Source organism: Aethalodelphis obliquidens, unplaced genomic scaffold (assembly GCF_003676395.1).
Source record: "Aethalodelphis obliquidens isolate GAN/ISIS:26980383/991018 unplaced genomic scaffold, ASM367639v1 scaffold40, whole genome shotgun sequence".
NCBI classification, from domain to species: Eukaryota; Metazoa; Chordata; class Mammalia; order Artiodactyla; family Delphinidae; genus Aethalodelphis; species Aethalodelphis obliquidens.
Window position 1 is genome coordinate 14,719,865 of NW_020837984.1, and position 26,080 is coordinate 14,745,944.

The window sequence follows — 26,080 nt, forward strand, 5'->3', positions numbered from 1 at the left end:
CCCCCCACTCTCAGCTCCTTATCTTTCCTCAGGCAAAACTGTGAAGAAAACAAGGTGTTTCTGGGCTTCCCTGGTGGCGCAGTGGTTGAGAGTCCGCCTGCCAATGCAGGGGACACGGGTTTGTGCCCCGGTCCGGGAAGATCCCACATGCCGCGGAGCGGCTGGGCCCGTGAGCCATGGCCGCTGAGCCTGCGCGTCCGGAGCCTGTGCTCCACAACGGGAGAGGCCACAACACTGAGAGGCCTGCGTACCGCAAAAATAAATAAATAAATAAATAAAAACAAACAAACAAAAAAAAAAACAAGGTGTTTCTTTAGGAACCCAACTTCTCTTCTCAGGGCCATTATCTCAATCTCAGTGGTGTCTCCTTCCCGTCACTATGACTGGGGGCACAATGCTTTCTCCTCTCTGTCCCTGCCTTAGTCTACTTCTCAGAAATCAATCTCATAAACTCATTCATACTTCTACTTACATGACCAAGACGCTTCATAATCAAACCCTTTCCTGGAGTTTCTTCATTTTTAATAGGGTTTCAAAAGACTTAAGGGAAAGAAATTTCACTTGTGGAATTCCAAGCAACAGCAAATAGCTAAGGCAAGTCTTTGAGGGTCAAGACGTATTCTTGGTGCCCCCTGAAATTATACCACTTAACAGACCAGCCCTGTCTCTTCTTATTCCATCACCTGACACCCTTAAGCTGTCTCCTCTGCCAGCCAGGGGCCAGGCTCCCCTGGATCTGGGCCAACACCCACCGCCATCTGGTCTCCCTTGAAAAAGCAAAAGGGAGACATCTCTTGTTTACTCAGTAATAATTCACTGTAATAGCCACATAACAGGTGCCACCACCTCCCAGTTCACGCAGTAAGGCCACACCACACCCTCACCTCTGCCGCCATCATGGCTTATTCCTTGGAACACATCAACAGGTTTTATTTGGATGATATGACAGGGCCTCTTAAACAGTACACCAGAGTTACCAGTGGTGTTTTGATAGTGTGAGTTACACTACAATGAAGACCTAGAGGTAAAGAACAAAGACTTTTTTTAATCCTCCCCTACAGTCAATTGGTTATCTTTCCCACATATGTTGTTGCACCATATCTATATATAGAACCTAGTACTAGTCTATAAACAGGACGCTCTGGCTAAACACGTCTAAACAAGCAAAACTGTGAGATAAAGAAAGATGGTATCTCCCCATCTTCTCTTCTTTCCCCACCCTCCTTTCTTACATCTTGTCAGAGACAGAAGAGCTCTATAAAAACCGCATGGGCTTTGGAACTGGACAGACCTGAGGAGAAATAAATCATAGCTCAGCCTTGTATTAGCTGTCTGACCTTGGGCAAGTTACATAATTTCTTTTTCAGCTTGCCCATGTGCAAAAATGGAAATGATAACTTATTGATTTGTATTATGATATTAAATAAGAAAATATGCAAAGACATCTAATATATGCCTGGCTCTCCAGGGATGTAAGTTTGTTCTTCCCAATCTAGTTTATCGTGTACCTGGTCCCCTCATGTTACGCTCTGGTTGTCCAAGGTGTGTGCCACACACAAACTTTCCCTTCCTTTTCCTAAACCCTATCAAAGTTCCCATCCCTTACAAAAGCTAATCTAATCACACTGCTAAAAGGAAAGCAATTCTGATAAAATGAAGTCAAGTAAAACGTGGACGATATTGCTAGGTTCCTATATTAACTCTGTGGGAGATATTTCTTCATTTTAAAAAAAGGGGGGGGGAAAGGGGTGTGTGTGGAAATTCAAATGAAAGAAAAGACTTCTAATGATGAAACTCTCCTACAGGACAGGGGATCCGTGTGTTGGCCTCTCTCCCTGCAAGCACAGTCTCTGTGGTAAAGATGAGAAACCATCAGAGATACAGGACACCATCTCAGATTGCTGAATGTCACACCTCAAATCAACAGGTCCAGAATAGAACCTGGGAGCCTTGGCTACCTCTTCTGCTCTGGCCAGCACACACTACTTCCTTAGCCAAGAAGTTACGGTGGTGCTTTTTTCCCTAGGAGGTTTCCAACACTATTTTAAACTCTATGGAAACAAGCAGTAATAGGATTTAATTATGGGTCACAGCCTTGGAACAGCCTATTTGAGGCCTGGGCTCACTTCCAGAATCATACCTTACCTCACTGAATGGTCTCAACAAGGCCCATGTTAATACAGGAAGCAAAGTGGGCCTGCATCTTGACTTCTCTCTCAGTGATCTAGGAAGGAGGAACACAGGAAAATTTCTGGACTTTCCACATCCAGGATCACTGAAGCAGATTACTACAACTAAAAATGGCTGAAGTGTAATCACGTGGCACAAAATGCTATGCTGACTATAAATCACAACTCAGCATGGGAGTTCTCATTGTGAGGGACTCTTTAGCAGTGCGCATGTTCTACTTGACCTTCTTGGCAAGGCCCCAGGGAGCCCGGAGCATAGCCCAGGCTGGGCTCTCAGTGGTCTGGACACCACTGCGGGGTGAAAGGGGCTGGCTGGCAGCTTCAGCAGATGGAGTTAAGAGGAAATGAAGGTGAAGTCCAAGGTAAGGAAGGGGCTGGTCCAGGCAGGATTATCTGACAGCACATGCTCAGGGAACTGGCAAAGCAGAAACAATAATAACAAATGTTTTAAATTATTTTATATTTATCCAGGTAGTCACCATGGTAAATATCAAAATTTTGCTGGGTTTTCCTTATACTTTGCTAGATTTCCTTACACTTATTTTGTGTTTAATATTGTTTTTGAAATATATACTGAGGGCTAAAATTACGAGGAACATCATAATCTTCCTATTGCTTAGGCCTCTAAAGTTCTTTTCTGTTTTTTTTTATAAATTTATTTATTTATTATTTATTTTTGGCTGCCTTGGGTCTTCGTTGCTGTGCGCAGGCTTTCTCTAGTTGTGGTGAGCAGGGGATACTCTTGGTTGTGGTGTGTGGGCTTCTCGTTCCGGTGGCTTCTCTTGTTGTGGAGCATAGGCTCTAGGCGCGCGGGCTTCAGTAGTTGTGGCACATGGGCTCAGTAGCCGTGGCTCGCGGGCTCTAGAGCGCAGGCTCAGTAGTTGTGGCGCACGGGCTTAGTTGCTCCGCGGCAACTGATCTTCCCGGATCAGGGCACGAACCTGTGTCCCCCGCATTGGCGGGTGGACTCTTAACCACTGTGCCACCAGGGAAGCCCCGAGGCCTCTAAAGGTCTCAATCTGGTTCTTGACTTCAGCATGAAGCAAGAAAAACCAGGATTCCAAAGCTTCATGGTCAATATTCATTTTTCCATTCAATAAACATTTCTTCAGGGGCCAATAAGTGCCAAGTCTTTACTCAGTCCTGGGATACAGCAGCAAACAAAACAGATATGGTTCCTGAGTTCCCGGAGCTACAGTTTAGTGAGAGGAGTTGAGAATAAGATCAGGATCCAAAGCAAAAGGTCTATATTAGAAAACAGGCAAGATTCTGTAGCCAGCAATGGGATGCAGAGGGAGGAAACCTCTTCTGGGATGCCAGCAGAAGAGACCACGGCTGACAAGGTGCTGTTCAGGGAGATGAGCTGGGTCAAATAATACCCTTATCCTCCCATTCTTTTTGGCAGGGGAGAGAGCCACTGCTGTGGGTTGAGTTAATCGAGAACAAGTGACCAGGGCCCTCGCAGCCAATGCTACCATGAAGCTGTTCCTTCTCTGCTCACAGCCATGAACTGTGACATGTGCCATGTGAGCTATGTGTGAGATCCTGAAATCTCCAAAGGAAAACAAGACTTGAGCTGTCTACTGACAGGAATTCTAGGAAATATAGTGGGCCAGAAATGGGAAGCATAAAAACAGTCGCCAGAAGAAACTTGGTGACCCTCCCCTGAATTGTCACTGACACTTCTGACATTACAAGGGAATGAAAAAAAACGCCTGATTTCACCTGGAGGGGTGGGGTCAGGAAGAGACCTGCTGAAATGATCGGGCTACAACCAGAAGCCTCCTGAGAGGCATTTCTGCTTTAGGGTGTAAAGTGGGCAAGGACGGGGAAATGCTGCAGCCTGCTGTGTTAGAGAAAGGAGCTATTTGAGCAGCTCAGCCTCAGCACTACCAGAAGTGCGAAGGCTGTGGTAAAGGTGAAGAGCTGATAAGAATAATAGCAAGAGCTTCAGAGTGAGTGCCCAGCCAGCAGAGCAGTGGCCTAAAGAGCTTTCCAAGTATTTGACCTCTCTGGGCCTCAGTTTCCTTATCTGAAAACAGAGATGATAATAATAGCGTGCACTGGTTTCCTAGGGTTGCTGTAGCAAATACTACAAACTAGGTGGCTTTAAACAACAGAAATTTACTCTCTCACAGTTCTGGAAGCTAGAATTCAAAAATAAAGGTGTCAGCAGGGCTATGCTCCCTCTGAAAGTTCTAGGAAAGAACCCTTCCTTGCCTCTTCCAGCTTCTGGTGGTCGCCAGTAATCCCTGCCATTCTTTGTATATGGCAGCGTATCTCCTATCTCTGCCTCCATCTCTACATGGTCATCTTTCCTCTGTGAGTGTCTCCCCCTTCTTATAAGAACACCAGGCATTGGATTAGGGCCCAATCAAGTTATGACTTCATCATAACTTGATTATACCTTACAAAGACCTTATTTCCAAATACGATCACATTCATAGATTCTAGGTGGATATGAATTTTTAGGGGGACACTATGCAACCCAGTATAGAGCACCTACCACATAAAGAGTTGATATATATAAGATGCTTAGAACAGTTCCTGGTAGATAATATATGCCATGTTCTTCATTATCTCTGGCAGATAGTAGCTGCCATGAAATATGTGGATGCTCTGTTGTATAAGAATCATCCTCCCTCCATCTTGAGTCAGAGGCAAAAAACTGGGTGGGACTAGAGTTCCAAAAAGAGAAGATGAGGACAGAGCTAGAACACAATGGGTTTATTACCATTCAACACTCCCTCTACCAATACCCTATCAATACACCTAGGCTGGAGTGAGGAAATATCTGCTACAGTCACATCATTTGTTTTTTGAACAACAGAGAACGTATCACTCCAAACTAACAATGGCCCCATCAAAGAAGTCCTCAAATTAGGACCCACTTAGGAGGAGCTTCCAGAGCCAGGAGAGAAGCTGCACCAGTGAGCCCAGCAGCCTCATCATTTAGAATCAACTGTGAGTTCTGATCCCAAACTGCTTTACACAGCATATTCATCCCATAGTTTAACAAATGAATGACTACTGACTGAGTCCAAATATTAAGTTCATTCTCTAAAATGGAGATTTGCTACTTGCTATAGCTAGGATAGCTTACTTTCAAATTGGGGGAGGGGAGAATAGATTCAAGGCTCCTGCTCTTGCTCCTTCAATAAAGGGGTTTGGGACATATTAAAAAGAAACAGAACCAGATCTCAACTGCTATCTTCATATCGAAATAAATTCCAGATGAATCAAAGATTTAAATTTAAAGATTGAAAAATACACACCCACGCAAAGTACTCAACAAGAATGGGTAACTATTTTTATAATTTTGAGGTAGGGAAGCATGCCTTTTCTAAACATTGAACTAGTAGCAAAAACTATAACGGAAAAGATTATCTTGACTACTTAAAAATGTCAAACTTGCAGACAGATAAAAAATTGTATAAACAAAGGTGAAAAACAAATGACAAACTGGGAACAATTCTGCACTATATACAACCATCAACACTTTAGCTCTTACAAATTATTAAGAAAATATTACTGGGAAAATGTGCAAAGGACATGACATGAATAAGTGATTCAAAAAATATATACATCTGTCCAAAATACATTTGAAAAGATGTTTAATCTTTAATATTCAAAGAAATGTAAATTAAATCATATTTAATGACTAAATATGATGTAAATTAAATCATAATTGCTATGTCTCAGTTACTATTCAAAGCATTTTACTTGGATTAACTGATTTATTTCTCATGAAATAGGTGCTATCATTATCCCTACTTTACGAAAGATGAAACTGAGGTACAGAGAAGTTAAATGACGTACCCAAGGTCACATAGTAAGTGGCTGAGTCAGAATTCAGGTCCCATCAGGCTAGCTCCAGAGTCACATTCTCAACTACCATGTTATACAGTGACAAGACAATGTTTCACCTGTCAGATGAGGAACACAAAAAACACACAAGCCAGTGTTACTGATGATATGGAGAAACAGGCAATCTCATGCACTGTTAGTATAAGTTAACATTCTTAAGGGTAGTTTGGCTTCATGAATCAACATTCTAACTGTGCATATATCCTTTATCTCAGCCATTCCATTTCTTGAAACTTATCCTAAGGAGATACATAGACAAGTGTATAAAGATTATTTACCAAGGTATTTACTATAGAATATACATAATAACAAATATGTTACAAATAAAAATCCCAACAGGCACACCAAAAATCCAACAAATTCATTCATTCAACAAATATTTATTGAGCACCACCTAGGTACCAGGAACTGGTACTAAGCTCTAGTTACAGAGAAGCAGAGGAAAAAAAAAAAAAAAATCCCTATTTTCATGGAGCCTACATTCTAATGAAGCGTGTTAGGCAATAAACAAATAAGAAAAATATGTAGTATGGCATGTGGGGCTAAATGCTATAAAGAAAAGTAAAGGAGAGAAGGAAGATAGGAAAGGAAGGTTGTCACAACTTTAGGTAAGAGGGTCGGGGAAGGCATCATTGATTAGAGATGAGATAAACAGATTATACACTAAGAGAATAAAATGCATTATGGTATATCCACACATGGAAGTATAATTCAGCCATTAATTCTGTATTTACTGAAAAGATGTCTATAACACATAATCCAATGAAAAAGGATTCTCACTACACACAAAAAATAGGTAACTATGTGAGGTAATGGATGTGTTAACCACATTGTGGTAATCAGTTAACAATACATATATGTATCAAATCATCACACTGTACACCTTAAACTTACACAATGTTCACATCAATTATATCTCAATGAAGCTGGGAAAAAAGGTGAAAAAAGATTACAAAACAGTATTAAAGAAAAAAACCAGGGCTTCCCTGGTGGTGCAGCAGTTAAGAATCTGCCTGCCAATGCAGGGGACACAGGTTCGAGCCTTGGTCCAGGAAGATCCCACATGCTGCGGAGCAACTAAGCCCCTGCACCACAACTACTGAGCCTGTACACCATAACTACTGAAGCCTGCACTCCTAGAGCCCGTGCTCTGCAACAAGAGGAGCCACCGCAATGAGAAGCCCACGCACCACAACAAACAGCAGCCCCTGCTCGCCGCAACTAGAGAAAGCCTGCACGCAGCAACAAAGACCCAACGCAGCCAAAAATAAATAAAAATAAAATAAATAAATTTATTTTTAAAAAAACAGTATTAAGTTATGGGTCCATTGATTTGAAATTACATGTGTATACATGCTTATGCTTTACATGGGAAAGAGAAACAACACAGAAAGAGACTGATAATACCAAGCAAGGGTCCAGGCTGAGTGCCAGGTAAGTGGTACAGGCAGCATGTGTTTGTTCTCCTACCTGCTCACTCATCCTCCTCTCCACATCTACACTTTGTTCCAGAAAGGATTTAACGACAGCAAATCTACATACACCGCAAGTTCTTTAACTCTTCCCATCCTCCCTCACCCTTTTCCCTGCTCTTCCCAGAAGGCAGGACAGTGACAGGATGAAAGGGATAAAAGCTTAAGATCGTGATAAGCTGAGTGGACATAAGACGGATGGAGGGACACCCCCACAGATCTGGATGGGATTCCTCTTATTGCAGCACATGGGAAACATCCTGGGAGGCATACTTCCTCCATGCAGATCTGTAAGATTTGAAGCAAGGCTATCTGATTTAGATTCCCTATTGTATCTCCTACTAAACCCCAAATGCCTTACGGGGCAGCCAGGAGCAAGACTGACTCATTCACAGGGAGGTGACAAGCTACAGCAGGCCAGAACACTACCCCTGGTACATGAGTGCCTACATCTTCCTTTGAGCAGAAAATGACACAGAGATGAGCCCTTTTTGCCCCTTACCTTATCCCTTCCTCCATGCCTGCACCCAACAAGCTGTCCTTGGCTATACCATGACTACCCTAGAGATTCAGATTTCCCCACTAAGATTCTCAGGCTAGGTCCCTACCAAGAAAGTTGCCCAAAGTGACCAGCCATGCTAGTGTACACTGAAACATTTTCAGCTGCGACGCAGTTTCAAGTAGATCCCTAGCTCCAGATATATTCGCTCTCAAATATGTGGGAGCAGAACACACTTCTTGCTTGAGCATAAAGCCACACACAAGAAATTGGCAACTTCATAAAGGTGGAATCCATGTTGCTATTCCCTATTTCTTTAGCCTGAGGGAGCAGTGGAGGCACACAAATAGAGGTAGGGGACCTAGGGAAAGATTTGACTATGTCAAAATATTTCTCAAACACTCTCTGTCACCTCTTGGATACCTACTATATGCCAGGCCTCGTGTTAAGTGCTTTCATATACTTACACCAAAATAGACAAATTACTTTTATCAAACATTCCTATTATGTGCTACTGAATTTAAGACACCTAAGGCACGTACAGGTCCAGCTGCCCTGCTGACAGCTGAATACCCAAGCTTGAAATTAGGTAGAGGGTAGAAATCTAAGACTTCCCTTGAGGCTACGACACAGAAGTCTCACTGCATACTATCAGGCCACAGCCTCAAGGCCCCATTCCAGCTTCTGCTTTCTCTCCTGGGCTTTCAGCAGGGAACATCACACACAAACAGACACACACACACACACACACACACACACACACACAAATCCTCCAATGCCCTTAGTCTGCAAGTGGAAGAAATTCTTCAGTAGGGAAGAGTACAAGGTGAATCAGAGAAAAACCAAAGCAATCATCTCTTCGGCAGAGAAGTCTCTTTCTCTCTTTATCCATTTCTCTCTTGTCTTTCTTGAATATGTAGTTATTGAGCAACTTCTATTATGCTTATCACTATAGGATATAATCATAAGACATGCCTCCTGCCCTCAAGAATTTACTCTGTTTAGGAAGACAAAATCAACGCACAGGAAACATGTTATTGAAAAGGGGGACTCCAATGTATATGTAAAACTGAAACAGACTCACAGATACAGAAGACAAACTAGTGATTACCAAAGAGGAGAGGGACAAATTAGGGATTACAGATACAAACTACCATGTATAAAATAGATAAGCAACAAAGATATATTGCATAGCACAGGGAATTACAGCCATTATCTTACAATGGCTATCTTACAACGGAGTATAATCTGCAAAAATCACTGAATCACTTTGCTATACACCTGAAACTAATATAATATTGTAAATCAACTATACTTCAATAAAGGTGGAGGGGCTCTAAGATTTCTAGTGCAAGAGTGGTGCTAGTAACACAAATGGAGGGATAAATGATGTTAGACACACGGTACACATAGGTATCTTCAATTTCAACACAATCTCCTCTTTTTTTGTTCTATTCTTAGTAGAAATATGTTTCACTTCAAGAAAAATCTCAAATGCAAAAATTCAATACATAAAGTTGGCAATCATTCACTAGAAAAAACCGATCTCTTTGCTGTCAAGTTTAGGGAGATACCATTTAACCTGCCCCCAACCCATGTTCCTGTTGCCCCATATACACACAACGTTTACATTCAACTTTTCAGGTTCACAGGGTAAAGCAAAGTACTTTTTAAAATAGATTACAGGGCTTCCCTGGTGGCGCAGTGGTTGAGAGTCCACCTGCCGATGCAGGGGACATGGGTTCGTGCCCCGGTCCGGGAAGATCCCACATGCTGCGGAGCGGCTGGGCCCATGAGCCATGGCCGCTGAGCCTGCACGTCTGGAGCCTGTGCTCCACAATGGGAGAGGCCACAACAGTGAGAGGCCCACACACCGCAAAAAAAAAAAAAAAAAAAAAAATAGATTATAAAAGGCAATATATTGACAGATGAACAGATATAAACAAAATGTGGTACAAACAAAAAATGAAATATTATTTAGCCTAAAAGAGGAGGAAGTCCTATCACATGGTACAACATACAAGAACCTCAAGGACTTTCTGCTAAGTGAAATAAGCTAGACACAAGAAGACAAATAGTATATGATTCTACTTATATGAGGTATCTAAAACAGTCAAATTCCTAGAAACAGAAAGTAGAAGAGTGGTTCAGGGGCAAAGGGGAAGGAAAAATGAGGAATTGCTGTTTAATGAGTATAAGAGTTTCAGCTGTCCAAGATGAAAAAGTTCTGGTGATCTGTTGGACAACAATATGAATATACTTAACACTACTGGACTGTGAACTTAAAAATGGTTAAGACAGTAAATTTTATGTGTTTTTTAATCACAATTTTTTAAAAAGGCAATGCACACATGGGTTAAAAAAAATTTCAGCAACACAAAAAGATATCAAAAAAAAAAAAAAAACAAACAAACCTCCAGGGGTAGTCTGGGTATAACAAGTATATAGAGTCCTCCCCTTTTTTCAATCAAATACTAATACTAGCATGCCACAGACTCTATTCTGCTTGCTTTAGTTTTCTCTTAACAACAGATCTTAGAGATTGTTCCATATCACTGTGTGAGTGTGTGTGTGTGAGGGTGGGTGTACCTGTCTCATTCTTTTTAACTGCTGAATTAATACGGTGCTATCCACCATAATTTACTCAACTAGTCCCTTATCAATATAGTAAGATGTATTTTTAAGCAAAATGTGTTAAAGGCTTTGCACACTGATTTTGCACATTTTTCCCCCTCAACAAAAATGTTTAGATTTCACTCTTCATAATACCTCCAAGCAACTATAAATGATGACTGACATTTGCTTTAGTTTGAATTTAATAGTGTTTCGCCTTGGCTCATTTCTACTAGGTTGTATGTTGATTTGTCATTGTCACAAGGAGTCACCAACAGTATGATCAAGGGAGCACATGAAATATACACCATCCTCTGAATATTATGGTCACCCTTTACTCCATCATCCTTATAAATGGTTTGTCAATAGTACAGCCGTCCTCCTTTATCCACGTGGGATACGTTCCAAATCCTGGAACCATGGATAGTACTGAAACCTATATATACTGTTTTTTCCTATAGCATACACAGCATGGGTATGCTGAACAAAGGATGATTCACGTCCTGGATGGGAAGGAGCAGGATGGCACAAGATTTCATCACACTGCTCAGAACAGTGTGCAATTTAAAACTTATGAATTGTTTATTCCTGGAATTTTCCATTTAATATTTTCAGACCTCAAGTATTGAAACTGTGGAAAGCAAAACCTCAGATAAGGAGGAACTACTGTCTACCCTTTACTGTGTTTAACTCTGAGAAAATTAAAAATATATACACACACACACATACTTTCATTATTTAAGAAATTTTTTTAAAAAAACACCTCTTTCGGGCTTCCCTGGTGGTGCAGTGGTTGAGAGCCCGCCTGCCGATGCAGGGGACACGGGTTCGTGCCCCGGTCCGGGAAGACCGCGGAGCGGCTGGGCCCGTGAGCCATGGCCGCTGAGCCTGCGCGTCCGGAGCCTGTGCTCCGCAACGGGAGAGGCCACAGCAGTGAGAGGCCCACGTACCGCAAAAAAAATAATAATAAAAAAATAAAAAACACCTCTTTCACCCAATGTGTCTGGGTCTGCTATTTGGTTTCTTTTAGAGAAAGCACAGTGAAATAGAATGAGTGAGGGCTGTACAGACCACCTGAATCAGGGTTTGAATCCCGTTTCTGCCATTTCCAAGTTAGTCCATCTCCCAGAGCCTGTGTCTTGTCATCTGTAAACCAAGGGCAATACCATCTACCTCTTGCATAGGGAAGATCGCCACACAGGGTGAAACGTCCATTCAAGAGGACCAAAGTGCTCTCTCTATTGAACTAGCACTGCCTGGGGAAGTCAAAGAACTGCTTAGAGAAGTGGTAAAGGACAAGAAGGAATCGGACCAGTCAATGAGAGAAAGGGTGCTCTGGCAGAGGTAACACATGCACAGAGGGTGAGAGTTCTGCAGAGCCACAAAGCACCAACACACTTACTGACAAGAAGGTGAAAGGCAATTTAGTCAACAAATCCTTATCGAGTACCTCTATGTACTCACTAGGCACTGAAGACAAAACTATGAGCAAGAAGGTCCTTGCCCTCATGGAGCTTATAATCCAGTAAGAGGGAAAGATAAACCAGTAAAAAGCATTAAGTGGTCTAACGGAAACAAACAGATGCTAAGATGATAACATGGTGTTGCTTTGTATGGAGAGGCCAGAAAATACCTCCAAAACAAGATAATGCTCAACTGAAACTTAAAGGCAAGTGATAATTAATGAAGTGAAGAGCAGGGTAGAGAGTATTCTAGGCCAAGTCCATGAAGCCAGAGAACTGAAAGAACTGCAAGCAGGTGAGGGTGCATGCAGGAGATAAGGAGGAAAGGGGCTTGAAATGAGACTTAAAATACAGGCAGGGGCCAGATCTTGCTAGGCCTTGTAGGCCACAATTTGGGTCAAATTGTGCAAGACTGTTTATTCCAACCTGAGACATTTGGACTTGATTGTACAGGTAACAGGAATACAAGAGAGGATGTGAAAAGGAGAGAGACAAGGCTGGGTTGTTTTATAGAAGGATAGTGGAAGTTGTTTAGAGGACAGCTGCAATAGGGAGTGACGACAGCTTGGAGACCAAAAAACAGCCTACTTTAGGGCAGGGTCACTGTGTACAGAAAAAGAGGCATCCCAGAGGCAAATCTGAAGTGCAATTGGCAGCCTTCAAAGACTGTGTTCTAGCCTGCTTTCTGAGTCCAAAGTCAAAGTCCGCAGTATACTCCAGAAGTACTGACCTGCCAGGGGGAATCATTAAGGCCCTCTACCTCATCTGGGATCTTTGCCTTCTATGGCAATGAGAAGATGAGGTGTCAGTACATAGGGACAGTTATCCACTGTCCTCAATGGAAGACAGGTGACAGATTAAGGTTCCTGTGACCTTAGGATCCAAGTAAAGGGTTCAAAACCCTTTCCTTGGGGCTTCCCTGGTGGTGCAGTGGTTAAGAATCTGCCTCCTGGGCTTCCCTGGTGGCGCAGTGGTTGAGAGTCCACCTGCCGATGCAGGGGACATGGGTTCGTGCCCCGGTCCGGGAAGATCCTACATGCCACGGAGCGGCTGGGCCCATGAGCCATAGCCGCTGAGCCTGCGCGTCCAGAGCCTGTGCTCTGCAACGGGAGAGGCCACAACAGTGACAGGCCCGTGTACCGCAAAAAAAAAAAAAAAAAAAAAAAATGAATCTACCTGCCAATGCAGGAGACACGGGTTCGAGCCCTGGTCCAGGAAGATCCCACATGCCGCAGAGCAACTAAGCCCCTGTGCCACGACCACTGAGCCCGCGTGCCACAACTACTGAAGCCCGTGAGCCTAGAGCCCGTGCTCCGCAACAAGAGAAGCCACCACAATAAGCATGCACGCTGCAATGAAGAGTAGCCCCCCACTCACCACAACTAGAGAAAGGCCATGCACATCAACAAAGACCCAACGCAGCCAAAAATAAATAAATAATTTTTTTTTAAAAAAAACCCTTTCCTTCCCTCTAGGGGAGCAGGGGGTCAACACAGTCCTCTAAGTCAGAGTTTCTTCAAATATGGTCTGCAGATGATGACTGGTGTGAGAGTCACCTGGAGGCCAATCAAAATGCAAGATTCCTGGTTACCACCCATACCTACTCAGTCAGGAGAGCAGGAGTAAAGACCAGGAATCTGAATTTTAAATAAGTAGCGAGCCCCTCAATACTTGCCCCCATGGGTAATTCTGATGTATTAAAGCTTCAAAACCATAGCTCCAGGAATAGGGCTAATAGAGGAAGGCCCTCACTTAAGGGTGAATGGCAACGTCGAAATTAGGGGACTACATAGAACCAAGAATCAAGCTGGGCATGAAATAAACTAGAAAAAGGAGTCCGAAGGGATTATGAAATTTGAAGGCCTCCAAAGCAGAAAATAGAAGGCAGGACATCAGAGCATGGGGATTAGAGAGCAGAGGAATCAAAGACAGGGAGCACTCCTGGGGAAATCACTAACAATGGCCATGATCTCCGGCTGCCTTAGGTTGGTTTCCCCAGTGGAGCACTAGGAAGGGAGTGCAGATGCTTCACCTCACACAGGCCAGGTTACCAGGCCTTTGACTGCCCAGTATGTGCACACAATCACTCCATCCAACCATCAAAAAGAGAATGACACTCCTCCTCAGTGAGTACTGTTTCTATCCCAATGATTCCCCTTCAGCATCCACCATGATGCCAGCTACTGGTCAGTCTGTAGAAGAGCGCCAGGCTAAGTAGAAAAACATACAGAACACCTCTAAGGGGTAATGACCGGCCCTACTCACCAAGATTCTCTGCTTGGCACATCAGAGACCCCTAACGCTGCCATAAACTCTAGAACAACTCCAGGTCAGAAACTTCAGATCCTACCATCATGCATACCCAGCCAGTCTTCTACTACTCCTTACTATGCCTCACCAAGAGAGTCCCAACCTATATTCTACACTCCCATGTCCCTCCCCAAAATTCAGAGAGAAAATCCACAAGTTCAGGTTAGGCAGGGAGTCCTGGACTTCTGAGGCTAGCTCCCATGCCTAGTTTGGTGGGAGGAGGTAACCTGAAGGAGTGCCTACCCTACCTGAAGGGAATATCCTCCGCCTACCTGAAGGGAGCACCAAGACTGCTACAGGCCTCTGTACGGGAGACTTTTTAAAAATATGAGCAAGTTGAACCCAGTATATTTAAAAGGAGGGAAGGGAGGCTCTTCAGAGCAGAAATTAAATTGGGTTATTGGGGGAGGTAAGGTAGGATTTCTGGGGATTTGACTTTAAATAGCACATAAAATACAAAGCAATAGAAAATTTAGCTCAAACCCTTACATGTCAACTACCTGATTGTTCCTATAATCCAAAAGCTGGTTCCACACTAAAGAAATAAGACTGCTGGCAGATGATTTTAGTAATCCCAAAGATTATTTATGGCCTTAAAATCCTGAACTGCTTGTCTGTCCCTTCTTATACTCCACCCACTATCCTGGTTCTCTAGGTTTTTGACCTAATGATTTAGCTTCCTGTTTCATCTTTCCCTCACCTTATCCCTAAGGTCTTTTGCTTCCTTCCTTGCTTAGGACTGCACTCCACTCAGTTATTCTGCCATCAGCCACTCGGAACAAATAATCTGCCTATCCAGATCCTCAACCTTGATCCTAGGCACTCATGCCCCCTTCATAGCCAAGTCCCCTGCCAGGCTTACCCTTACTTTATGAAGATGTCCCAGAGAGAGACAAGCCATGTTAGATGGTTCATCCCAAGTATGTTAGTTGGTTCATCCAGGCAAACACTGGAATCACCAAAGGTGGAATAAGGAGAATGACAATGAGCCAGGTCAAATGTCTAGACCTCCCCCTGACATTCTAAGGCACACCTTCTTAGCCCTCAGGTGATATCCCTAGTATTCCATCCCTCCTGCCCACCACCTCCACCTCAAGGGATCCTTCTATCCCACAGCAGCTAGGACTAAGAATACACGGTGAGCAACACATAGGCCTTTGTCTGATAGAACTTACAGTTTAATGAAGGAGAAAGACAATTAAATAATCCCAACATGTATGATAGTTAAAGGCAATGCATGCGGAGCTGTAAGATTAAGAAGGCCAGTCAGGTGAAGTTACACCTAAGATGAAACTTGAACGATCAACAGGAGATACCCAAGCAGTGGCAGAGCATTTAAGGAAGCATGTTCTAGGCAGAAGAAACAGCGTATGTAAAGACCCTGCAGCAAGAAAGCATATCTGAAGAGATGAGATGAGCTGGGGAGGTCAAGGTAGAGAGAATACCAGCACAGATGATGCTGGAGAGACCAAGAAGGGTCTCATAAGATATGAAGCTGTTTTATCATTCACTTAACAAGTATTCACTGAGTGCTTACAATATGCCAGGCATTGTCCTATGTTTTTATAACAGTAAATGAAATAGACAATATCCCTGTTCTCAGAGAATTCCCGTTCTAATTGGAGGAGACTATAAACAAGTATGTGACTAAACTAGAAAAATATCACTTATTGATAAGTGCTATGCAAAGAACTAAAATAGGTGATATGCTAGAAAATATGTATATGGGTGGTTACTTTATAATCATTAGGTGGTCAGGGGAAAGCCTCTCTGAGGAGATGACATTTAAAAGTAGGTATCTAAATAAAAAGGAACCAGCCATTCAAAGACCAAGGGAAAAAGCATTCTAAGCAGGGTTAACAATACACACATACAAAAGCCCAATGGTAAGATCACTGAAGCTTTTTTAAGCAGAGGAGTTAGATCATGATCGTTCTTGCATTTTATAAAGATCACTCTGGCTACAATGTAGAGAACAGAATGGAGGTAGGGGAGAATAAGATTAAGACTGGAGACAGAGATGAGAGTGGATTATGTAGACTAACGTGAAGAAGAGGAAGAAGGGGACAGTAACAAGGATGATGATAATAGCTAATACTCACATAGCACATACTAGCTGCCGAGCCATTGTTCTAAGCATTTTTTATATATTAATTCATTTAAACCTCACAAATACTGTATCTTATAAATTAGGAAACTAAGGTAGAGGATAGTGGAAATGAAGAAGAAAGCAACTGGGGACTTCCCTGGTGGCACGGAATCCACCTGCCAATGCAGGGGACATGGTTCGAGCCCTAGTCCGGGAAGATCCCACATGCTGCGGGGCAACTAAGCCCATGCACCGCAACTACTGAGCCTGTGCTCTAGAACCCGAGAGCCATAACTACTGAGCCCACGTGCCACAACTACTGAAGCCTGCACTCCGCAACAAGAGAAGCCCGCACACTGCAAGAAAGAGTAGCCCCCAGTTGCCACAACTAGAGGAAGACCCAACACAGCCAAAAATAAATTAATAAATTAATAAAAAGAAGAAGAAGAAGAAAAAAGCAACTGGATCCAAGAAATATTGGGGAGGACAAATCCTATGATAGGCTGGTTGTCGGCTGTGGGAAGGGAAGGGGTAGGACGTAGAATGACTACTAGGCCTTGGGCCCAGCAACTGCATGGGTGGTGGTGCTATTTACCACGTGACAGGACACTGGAGGAAGAGCAAGAGGGGAAGAGCAGAAGGCTGCATTTTGCTGAGTCTTCAAAACATCCCAGTGGAGCTGTCCATGTGAACAGTTGGATATTCTGGTCTGGAGAGAGATTTGGTCATCATCCACGTATAGATGGTAACTGAAGCTGTCACAGAAGTTGAGATCACCTACGGGGAGCAGGAAGAAAAGAAAGAAAAAAAAGCCTAGGAACAGACTGCTGATATTTAAAACACAAGAAGTTGAATAAACAAATAAATTTTTTAAATACATAAGGAAAATTTTAAAAAATTTTTTAACACAAAAAGAATCATTAACAACAACAAAAAACTGGAAATACCTTAATGTCCCTCAATAGGAAAACAGATAAATAAAATACAGTATATCTAGTCTATGAAATATTATACAGTAGCCAAAAAGAATGAGAAGTATCTTTATGTACCAACATGGAATACTGTCAAGGCACATTACTGAATCAAAGAAAGAAATATAAAAATGATACATAAAATGTGACTCCATTTGTGTAAATAAATAAAACACGGCAATAGCATTTTAAATATTCTCTGGGACTTCCCTGGTGGTCCAGTGGTAAGACTCCACGCTTTCACTGCAGGGGACACAGGTTCAACCCCTGGTCGGGGAAGTTCCACATGCCGTATGGTGTGGCCAAAATAAAAAAAAAAAAAATTTCTGGGTTCATACGTATGTATGCAAACACACACAGAGTGTGGGAGGTACACTGTAAACCACTAACAGGTTGCCTCTGGAAATACAGAAATAATTGAAACAGGGGAGTGGGAAGCAGGAGTACTCAAAGTATCTACAATGTTCTGAAATTAACAGTTGTCAGTATGTTCGTATTTTAATTCACAACAGAAAAATGTGTTGCAAAATTGAAAATTCATAATACTTGTGTAAACCGTGGAAGATTAAATGTGATGTTATTTTGAAAATGTTTTAAATTTTAGAGTCACATTTTATTCTGATCTGAATTTTTATCAAGATGCTAAAACTGGTTTGTTTGAAACTAGTTTGTCATACATACTGTGCATAATCATAGTATTTATTTTCTGGGACTATTGTGAATGTGTAGACTTATGTTTATTGCTATGGGAACAATTATTTATAAAATAATATTAAATCCATATTAGCTGCCTATTTCAGACACTTAATACTTGCAGAGACCCATGTTACACTTACTACACTGAAGTTTTTGGTTGTTTGCTTTTTTTTTAAATTTATTTGGCTGTGTTGGGTCTTGGTTGCTGCGCACGGGCTTTCTCTAGTTGTGGCAAGTGGGGGCTACTCTTTGTTGTGGTGCGTGGGCTTCTCATTGCGGTGGCTTCTCTTGCTGCGGAGCACGGGCTCTAGGTGCACAGGCTTCAGTAGTTGTGGCACACGGGCTCAGTAGTTGTGACTCGCGGGCTCTAGAGCAAAAGTTCCGTAGCTGTGGCACACGGGCTTAGTTACTCCACGGCGTGTGGGATCTTCCCGGACCAGGGATCAAACCTGTGTCCCCTGTATTGGCAGGTGGATTCTTAACCACTGTACCACCAGGGAAGTCCCAAGGGTGAGTCTTTTAAAAAAAAAAAAACTTCAGGACTTCCCTGGTGGCGCAGTGGTTAAGACTCCACCTGCTGGGCTTCCCTGGTGGCGCAGTGGTTGAGAGTCTGCCTGCAGATGCAGGGGACATGGGTTCGAGCCCCGGTCCGGGAAGATCCCACATGCCGCAGAGCGGCTGGGCCCGTGAGCCATGGCCGCTGAGCCTGCGCGTCCAGAGCCTGTGCTCCGCAACGGGAGAGGCCACAACAGTGAGAGGCCCGCGTACTGCAAAAAAAAAAAAAAAAAAAAAGGCTCCACCTGCCAATGCAGGGGACACGGGTCGAGCCCTGGTCCGGGAAGATCCCACATGCCGTGGAGCAACTAAGCCCGTGAGCCACAGCTACTGACTCTAGAGCCTATGAGCCACAACTACTGAGCCCCTGCGCCACAATTACTGAAGCCCGCGTGCCTAGAGCCTGTGCTGCACAACAAAAGAAGCCATCGCAATGGGAAGCCCGCACCCGCAACGAAGAGTAACCCCCGCTTGCCACAACTAGAGAAAGCCCGCACGCAGCAACAAAGATCCAATGCAGCCAAAAATAAATAAATAAATAAGTTTATTTAAAAAAAAAGAATCACCCTCACTGCTGAAAGTAAATGGACTCTTAGGGTGCAGATATTAGTGTTCCAAAAAACATGTGATTATATTAAGGTAGTGGTAGCAGGAAGATAATCTTGATTCTGTTGGGAATCTTAGGTTTTCTCATACATTGGGAAAATAGTTTTTCCTGTACTGCTGAAGTTTCTTTTTGGTAAACAGTACTTTCTAAAAGAGAAGCATGAAGGAGAAACTGAGGTGTGTACATTTCCTCAAATGGCCAGCATTGTAAAAGATACTGTGTATCTTGCAACGAACAGTGTGGAAGCTGTTCATTTTTCAATCTGAAGTAAAATACATTCAAGAACTTTAAAAAAAAAACTACAGTGTTTTGATTTTTTTAGATTACTATATTCTCTGTAAAATTAAAGATGAATTTTTCAAAAAATAATGGGAATTTCTGTACCTTCTACTCAGTTTTGCTGTGAACCTAAAACTGTTCTAAAAAATAACTCAATTTTGAAAAGTGGGAAAAGAGGGAGGCTACAAAGGACATCCTTTACTTCAGATAGTAAATTTTCTCTGTTCCTTCCATCCCCGACTGGCTTGATGTTTAGATCTTCTGGCTTGCCATCTGCCCATGTCTGAGAAGTTAACACCAAGCCCCCTAATTCCAAGCTCCATCCTGAATCCTTGGCCCCAGGCCAAGTTTGGCCACAGATCCCCTAGACTGGGCCAGAACCCCAGGAAGGGGGGTCAAATACCAAAGTCCTAAACAAATATGGGAGAATAAGTACAGATGCCAGCTTCAAGGACAGGGATCAGGTGGCCTTACAGGCCAGCAGCAGTCTCAAAGGGGAAAAAGTATTTAAAGATCTGGAAGCAGCTCTGCAGTGCTGGAGGATAAGGCTGGGGGGCAGTCAGGCAAAACTGGGCGAAGTGGTACGGGCAAGTTGAAGAAACAGCCAGTTCCACTTATAAAGATTCCAAGTGAAGTGCCATAATATGGTGGAAACCACATTTACAACAAAAGGAAGAGGGGAAGCTGCATTCTGTGAAGGGGTTGGGGGCATGGTGGGGGGTTGTCTAGGGATTATCTAGAGGAATCACTCCACATCAAAGCAGCAATTCCAGGAGGCACAGTATAAAAGTTTAGAAACTGGCTTCTTCCTGAAAAGAAGGTTCTATAAAAGAGGAGAAAAGACACTGAAATAAAGCCTTTCCTTCTTCAGTAAACCAAAGGCAGAGAGATCATGGTAGATCTCTGGTGACCGTGCTCTTAACTTTCAACTTTCTGAGCCTGAAAGACAACATATTTGGTCTACATGTTTTCCTGGTTACCCAAAGAGATGACACTGCCTAGCTGAGGTCTTACCCAACAGCTGACTCACCATCAGTCTGTATCACAGCCTGCTGCGCCTCATGCCTCACACAGTCACATACTGGGCGGCTCTGGAAAGAAAACAATCTGGTGTGAGCTGTCAAAGTCCTCTCGGTACCTGACCTCACCCTCTGGGGTAGGTTTCATTTCAAAACTGAAAGGGACTGAAGGGCTAGGGAAATCCAAAGATCAACAGAGCCAGGAACAGGTGGTTCCCAGCAGAAAAGGGTCCCAAGCTGGAACTCAGAACAGAAACCAGACCACTGATAAGACAGTTTATGGTATCTGTCTCCAAGCCTTCAGATGCCATTCACATATTTTCCAATATTTACAACAGGGCATGACCACACTTATCCAACTTCTGACAACTAAATATCTAATTCTCCAAATGTTCAATCAACTTCCTGGCTTTATTAAGTTTTAGAGCTTTGGGGTATCTCCAATAACTGGGATACTGGGGGTGGGGGTGAACTTCTGAATTTTGCAGTCCTTCATATGGGCCATATTTTAATCCTAACGAATTCTATCATCTCCTCTTCCTTCTTCATTTCTTCATGACCCCTTGGAAAAATTCCTGTCTCACTAAAAAATTTCTAATTAGTTCATAATGGCTCTCTCACTAGAGCAATATTCAATACAATGAAAGTGTACCTCATTAAAGGAGTCAGGTTATTTGCTTGAGGTTCATTTTAACTACCTGAGTGACCCTTAGGTAAGTCACTTAATCTTTCTGGGCTCAGTTTCCTCATCTATAAAGTAAGGAGGTTGGAAACAGAAGGAAAGCAATAAAACTTCCCTGAACTGAGAAAAGACTTAAGTTTTTAAGTCTAAAAGGTTTATCAAGTGACAAGCAGAGTTTTGTTTTTTTTTTAAATCAAACCTAAGCCTATCATGATGAAACACTAAGCATGAAGAAAAAATTTACAAACTTTCAAAGAGAAATGGTTATTACTTACAGAGGAAAGAGAAACCTATTGGCAGTGGATTTTTCATCTGTATTACTAGAAACTGGACAGTACAAGGCTGCATACTTTGTAGAGACTAGGACTACTATTCAAGAATCCTTGGGAATTCCCTGGCGGTGCAGTGGTTAGGACTCTGTGCTTTCACTGCCGAGGGCCCAGCTTCCAGCCCTGGTTGGGGAACTAAGATCCCACAAGCCGTGTGGCACAGCCAAAAAGGAAAAAAAAGAAAAAATCCTAAACCCAGCCAAGATATCATTGATACATGAAGATATACACACACACACACACACACACACACACACACACACACAAATAAATAAGTAAATAAATAAATGGACCATCCATGTCCCTTTGTCTAAGAAAATCACTCAAAGTATCCTAGTCAAATTAATATTTAAAACTGGAACAAAGCTGAGAAAGACAAAGTATACGCAAGACATGTTTCCCCTCCCCCTAAGAAAACCTTTTCGTGAAATTGTACCAAGTGACTTCTGATGGCATTTCCACGTACAAACAGAAACTGTCCTATACACAACCGTCCCTGGCAGTCTGGGTTTGCGAGTTGTACATCACCTAGTGGCCTGATGAAGTAAATGCAGTTTCATCAAGTGCCCGGATAAACTTCCAGCCATTTTGTGATCTCTGACAGTGTGTACGGGGCAGCAGCCTGATGTCTTAGAGATTCTGAGTAGGGAACTGCAAACCCACCAGGCTCATATAGAACTGTATAGATTCAGCTCACTAACCATCCATTCTCCAAGGATGTGGGAAGGGTCCACACTTTGTGCTAACTAATCACAAGAAGTGAAGCATAATTTGTTGCAAGGCTGCACTTACAAATAGTGAGAGACAGAGAATGCTTTTGTGCAGACCAATCTGAACTGAAAGCCAAGTTTAGATGCTATGAGAAAACTGCAAATACTCCTTATAAACAGGAAGAACATCTCCAAACATTCACAAGATTGGATGTGGAAGATGGATTACATTTACCCTGTATGGTTCCAGGAGACAGGCCTATAACTGATGAGAAGATACCTCAATTAGATTTCAATTCAAAACAAGAAATAATTTTCTATTAGTGAGAGCTACTCAACAGTATAATGGGAGAAACCATAAACAAAATGAAAAGACAATCTACAGAATGGGAGAAAATATTTGCAAACAATACAATCAACAAGGGCTTAATTGCCAAAATACACAAACAGCTCATACAATTCGATAACAGAAAAACAAACAACCCAATCAAAAAATGGGCAGAAGACCTAAACATACATTTCTCCAAAGATGACATACAGATGGCCAACAGGCACATGAAAAGATGCTCAACGTCGCTAATTATTTAGAGAAACGCAAATCAAAGCTGCGATGAAGTATCACCTCACACCAGCCAGAATGGCCATCACTAATAAGGTCTACAAATAACAAATGCTGGAGAGGGTATGAAGAAATGGGAACCCTCCTACATTGTTGGTGGGAATGTAAATTGGTGCAGCCACTATGGAAGTCAGTATGGAGGTTCCTTAAAAAACTAAAAATAGAGTTGCCGTATGATTCAGCAATCTCACTCCTGGGTATATATCCGGAGAAAACTCTAATTTGAAAAGATACAGGCAGCCAAGCTCCAGCTGAAGGAGAAGTGGGGTAAGTAAGGAGGTCTGTACAAAGCGGGCTGCCTACAAATCGACCCGTGGTAAAGCACCAAGGAAGAAAGAAACTGGCTACAAAAGCCGCTTGCAAGAGTGTGCCCTCTACTGGAAGGCTGAAGAAACCTCAGCGTTACAGGCCTGGTACCGTGGCACTCAGCGAAATCAGACGTTGTCAGAAGTCTACTGAACTTCTGATTCACAAACTTCCCTTCCAGCATCTGGCACGGAAAATTGCTCAAGACTTCAAAACAGATCTGCGCTTCCAGAGTGCAGCTACTGGTGCTTTGCAGGAGGAAAGTGAGATCTATCTGGCTGGGCTTTTTGAAGACACCAACCTGTGTGCTATCCATGCCAAACGTGTAACAATTATGCCAAGCGACATCCAGCTAGCACGCCGCATACGTGGAAAACACCCTTAAGAATTCACTCTGATGGGAAATACTTCTTTCTTTAAAAAAAGAATTTCTCTTCTTCCTGTTATTGGTAGTTCTGAACATTAGATTTTTTTTCCCCATGGGGTCAAAAGGTACCTAAGTATATGATTGCAAGTGGAAAAATAGGGGGCAGAAATCAGGTATTGGCAATTTTTCCGTTTTCATTTGTGTGTGAATTTTTAATATAAATGCGGGGACATAAAGCATTAATGCAAGTCAAAATGTTTCAGTAAACAAGTTTCAGCAGTTCAATTTTATAACAATTATATATAAACCTGTTAAATTTTTCTGGACAATGAAAAAAAAATACAGGCACCCCAAAGTTCATAGCAGCATTATTTACAGTAGCGAAGACATGGGAGCAACCTAAATGTCCATCCACAGATGAATAGATAAAGAAGATGTGGTATGTATACACACAATGGAATATTACTCAGCTGTAAAAAAAAAGAAAAGAAATAATGCCATTTTTGGCAACATGGATGGACCTAGAGATTATCATACTAAGTGAAGTCAAAAAGAGAAAGACAAATACCACATGATATCACTTACACATGGAATCTAAAATATGATACCAATGAACTTATTTACAAACCAGAAAAAGACTCACAGATATAGAAAACAAATTCATGGTTACCAAAAGGGAAAGGTGGTGGAGGGGGATAAATAAGGAGTTTGGGATTAGCAGATACAAACTACTATATATAAAACAGATACACAGGGTACTTCCCTGGTGGTCCAGTGGTTGAGAATCTACCTTCCAACGCAGGGGACACAGGTTCGATCCCTGGTTAGGGAACTAATAATATCCCAGAGGCCGCGGGTTAAACTACTGTGCCGTGTGGTGCAACTACTGAGCCCGCGCACTATGGAGCCCACGCGCCACAACTAGAGAGAAGCTCGCATGCCACAATGAAAAGCCCACTCACCGCAACGAAAGCTCCTGCGTGCCACAACTTAAACCTGACGCAGCCAAATTTAAAAACAAACAAACAGGGCTTCCCTGGTGGCGCAGTGGTTGAGAGTCCGCCTGCCGATGCAGGGGACACGAGTTCGTGCCCCGGTCCGGGAAGATCCCACATGCCACGGAATGGCTGGGCCCATGAGTCATGGCCACTGAGCCTGCGCGTCCGGAGCCTATGCTCCGCAACGGGAGAGGCCACAACAGTGAGAGGCCCACGTACCGCAAAAAACAAAACAAAACAAAACAAAAAAACAAACAGATAAACAACACGGTCCTACTGTATAGCACACGGAACTATACTCAGTATCCTGTAATAAACCATAATGGAAAAGAAAAAGAAAAACAACTATAATGGGATTCCTCAAGAAATGATGAGCTTCCCAGCAATGGAAGTATTCAAAAATAACTTAAATCAGCTGTCCCCAACCTTTTTGGCACCAGGGACCAGTTTCATGGAAGACAATTTTTCCACGAAAGGAAGGTGGCAGAGGGATAGTTCAGGCAATAATGCAAGCGATGGTGAGCAGCAGATGAAGGTTCGCTCGCTTGCTTGCCCGCTGCTCACCTCCTGTGCAGCCCGGTTCCTAACAGGTCGAGGACTGGTACCAGTCCGCAGCCTGGGGGTTGGGGACCCCTGATTTAAATGATCATCTGTCAGGGGACTATATAAAGCAATTCTGTAACTGAACGGAAGTCTGGAGACAAGGAGATTGATTGTATTACCTCAAAGGCCCTTTCCAATTCCAAGTGTCTGTCATTCTATTAAATAAAATGCAAACAAATAAACAAAACAAAAACCACTAATAAATAACTAAAGAGTTTTCCCTCTGCATTTTTTTTCAAGCTCCGACCAAGAAGCCAGTACAACTTAGTGGGTTTGATACCACTTTCCACTTAAGTAAATGTGGACAAATTAGTTAACTCTATTTGCCTCACTCTTATTGTCTGTAAATTTAGAACAATAATAGTACCCATCTCATAAGATTACTATGAAGATTAAATAATATGATACTTTATAAAGTACTTAAAACAGTGCCTAACAAAGAAAGTGTACACAACTAGCAGGTAGCTGTGGTGAACGGGAGTGGGGGCGGAAAGTGAAACCTAACTGTGCTGCTTGTTTTAGTTATCTGTGCCCAACCCTCAACCAAAGCATTCCTGGCTGCTGCTGGCCAGAGGCTAGGTTCCCTTGGCAACCAGCCTCAAAAAAAAGCCCAGTTCTACCTTCTTCAGGAAGGCAGCTCATTCTCTGCCCTGAAATCTATCATCTTCCTCTGCACAAAGCAGGCTCCCTAAAACCTCACAAATACCAATGCTCCAGATCAAGGAGCTGAGCAGGTATTATCCTCGTCACTTCATATGATCAATTACAGAATATCAGAGTCAGAAGGACCATCTCAGAGACCATGTAGAGCGACCCCTTTGTTTAATAAATGAGGAC

The 26,080-nt window shown here is 42.7% G+C and overlaps 1 pseudogene; it reads left to right on the forward strand.

The window, feature by feature from the left end:
• Positions 1 to 897: 897 nt before the first annotated feature.
• LOC113633481 (histone H3.3 pseudogene) lies at positions 898 to 23,968 on the forward strand (annotated as a pseudogene).
• Positions 23,969 to 26,080: the final 2,112 nt, after the last annotated feature.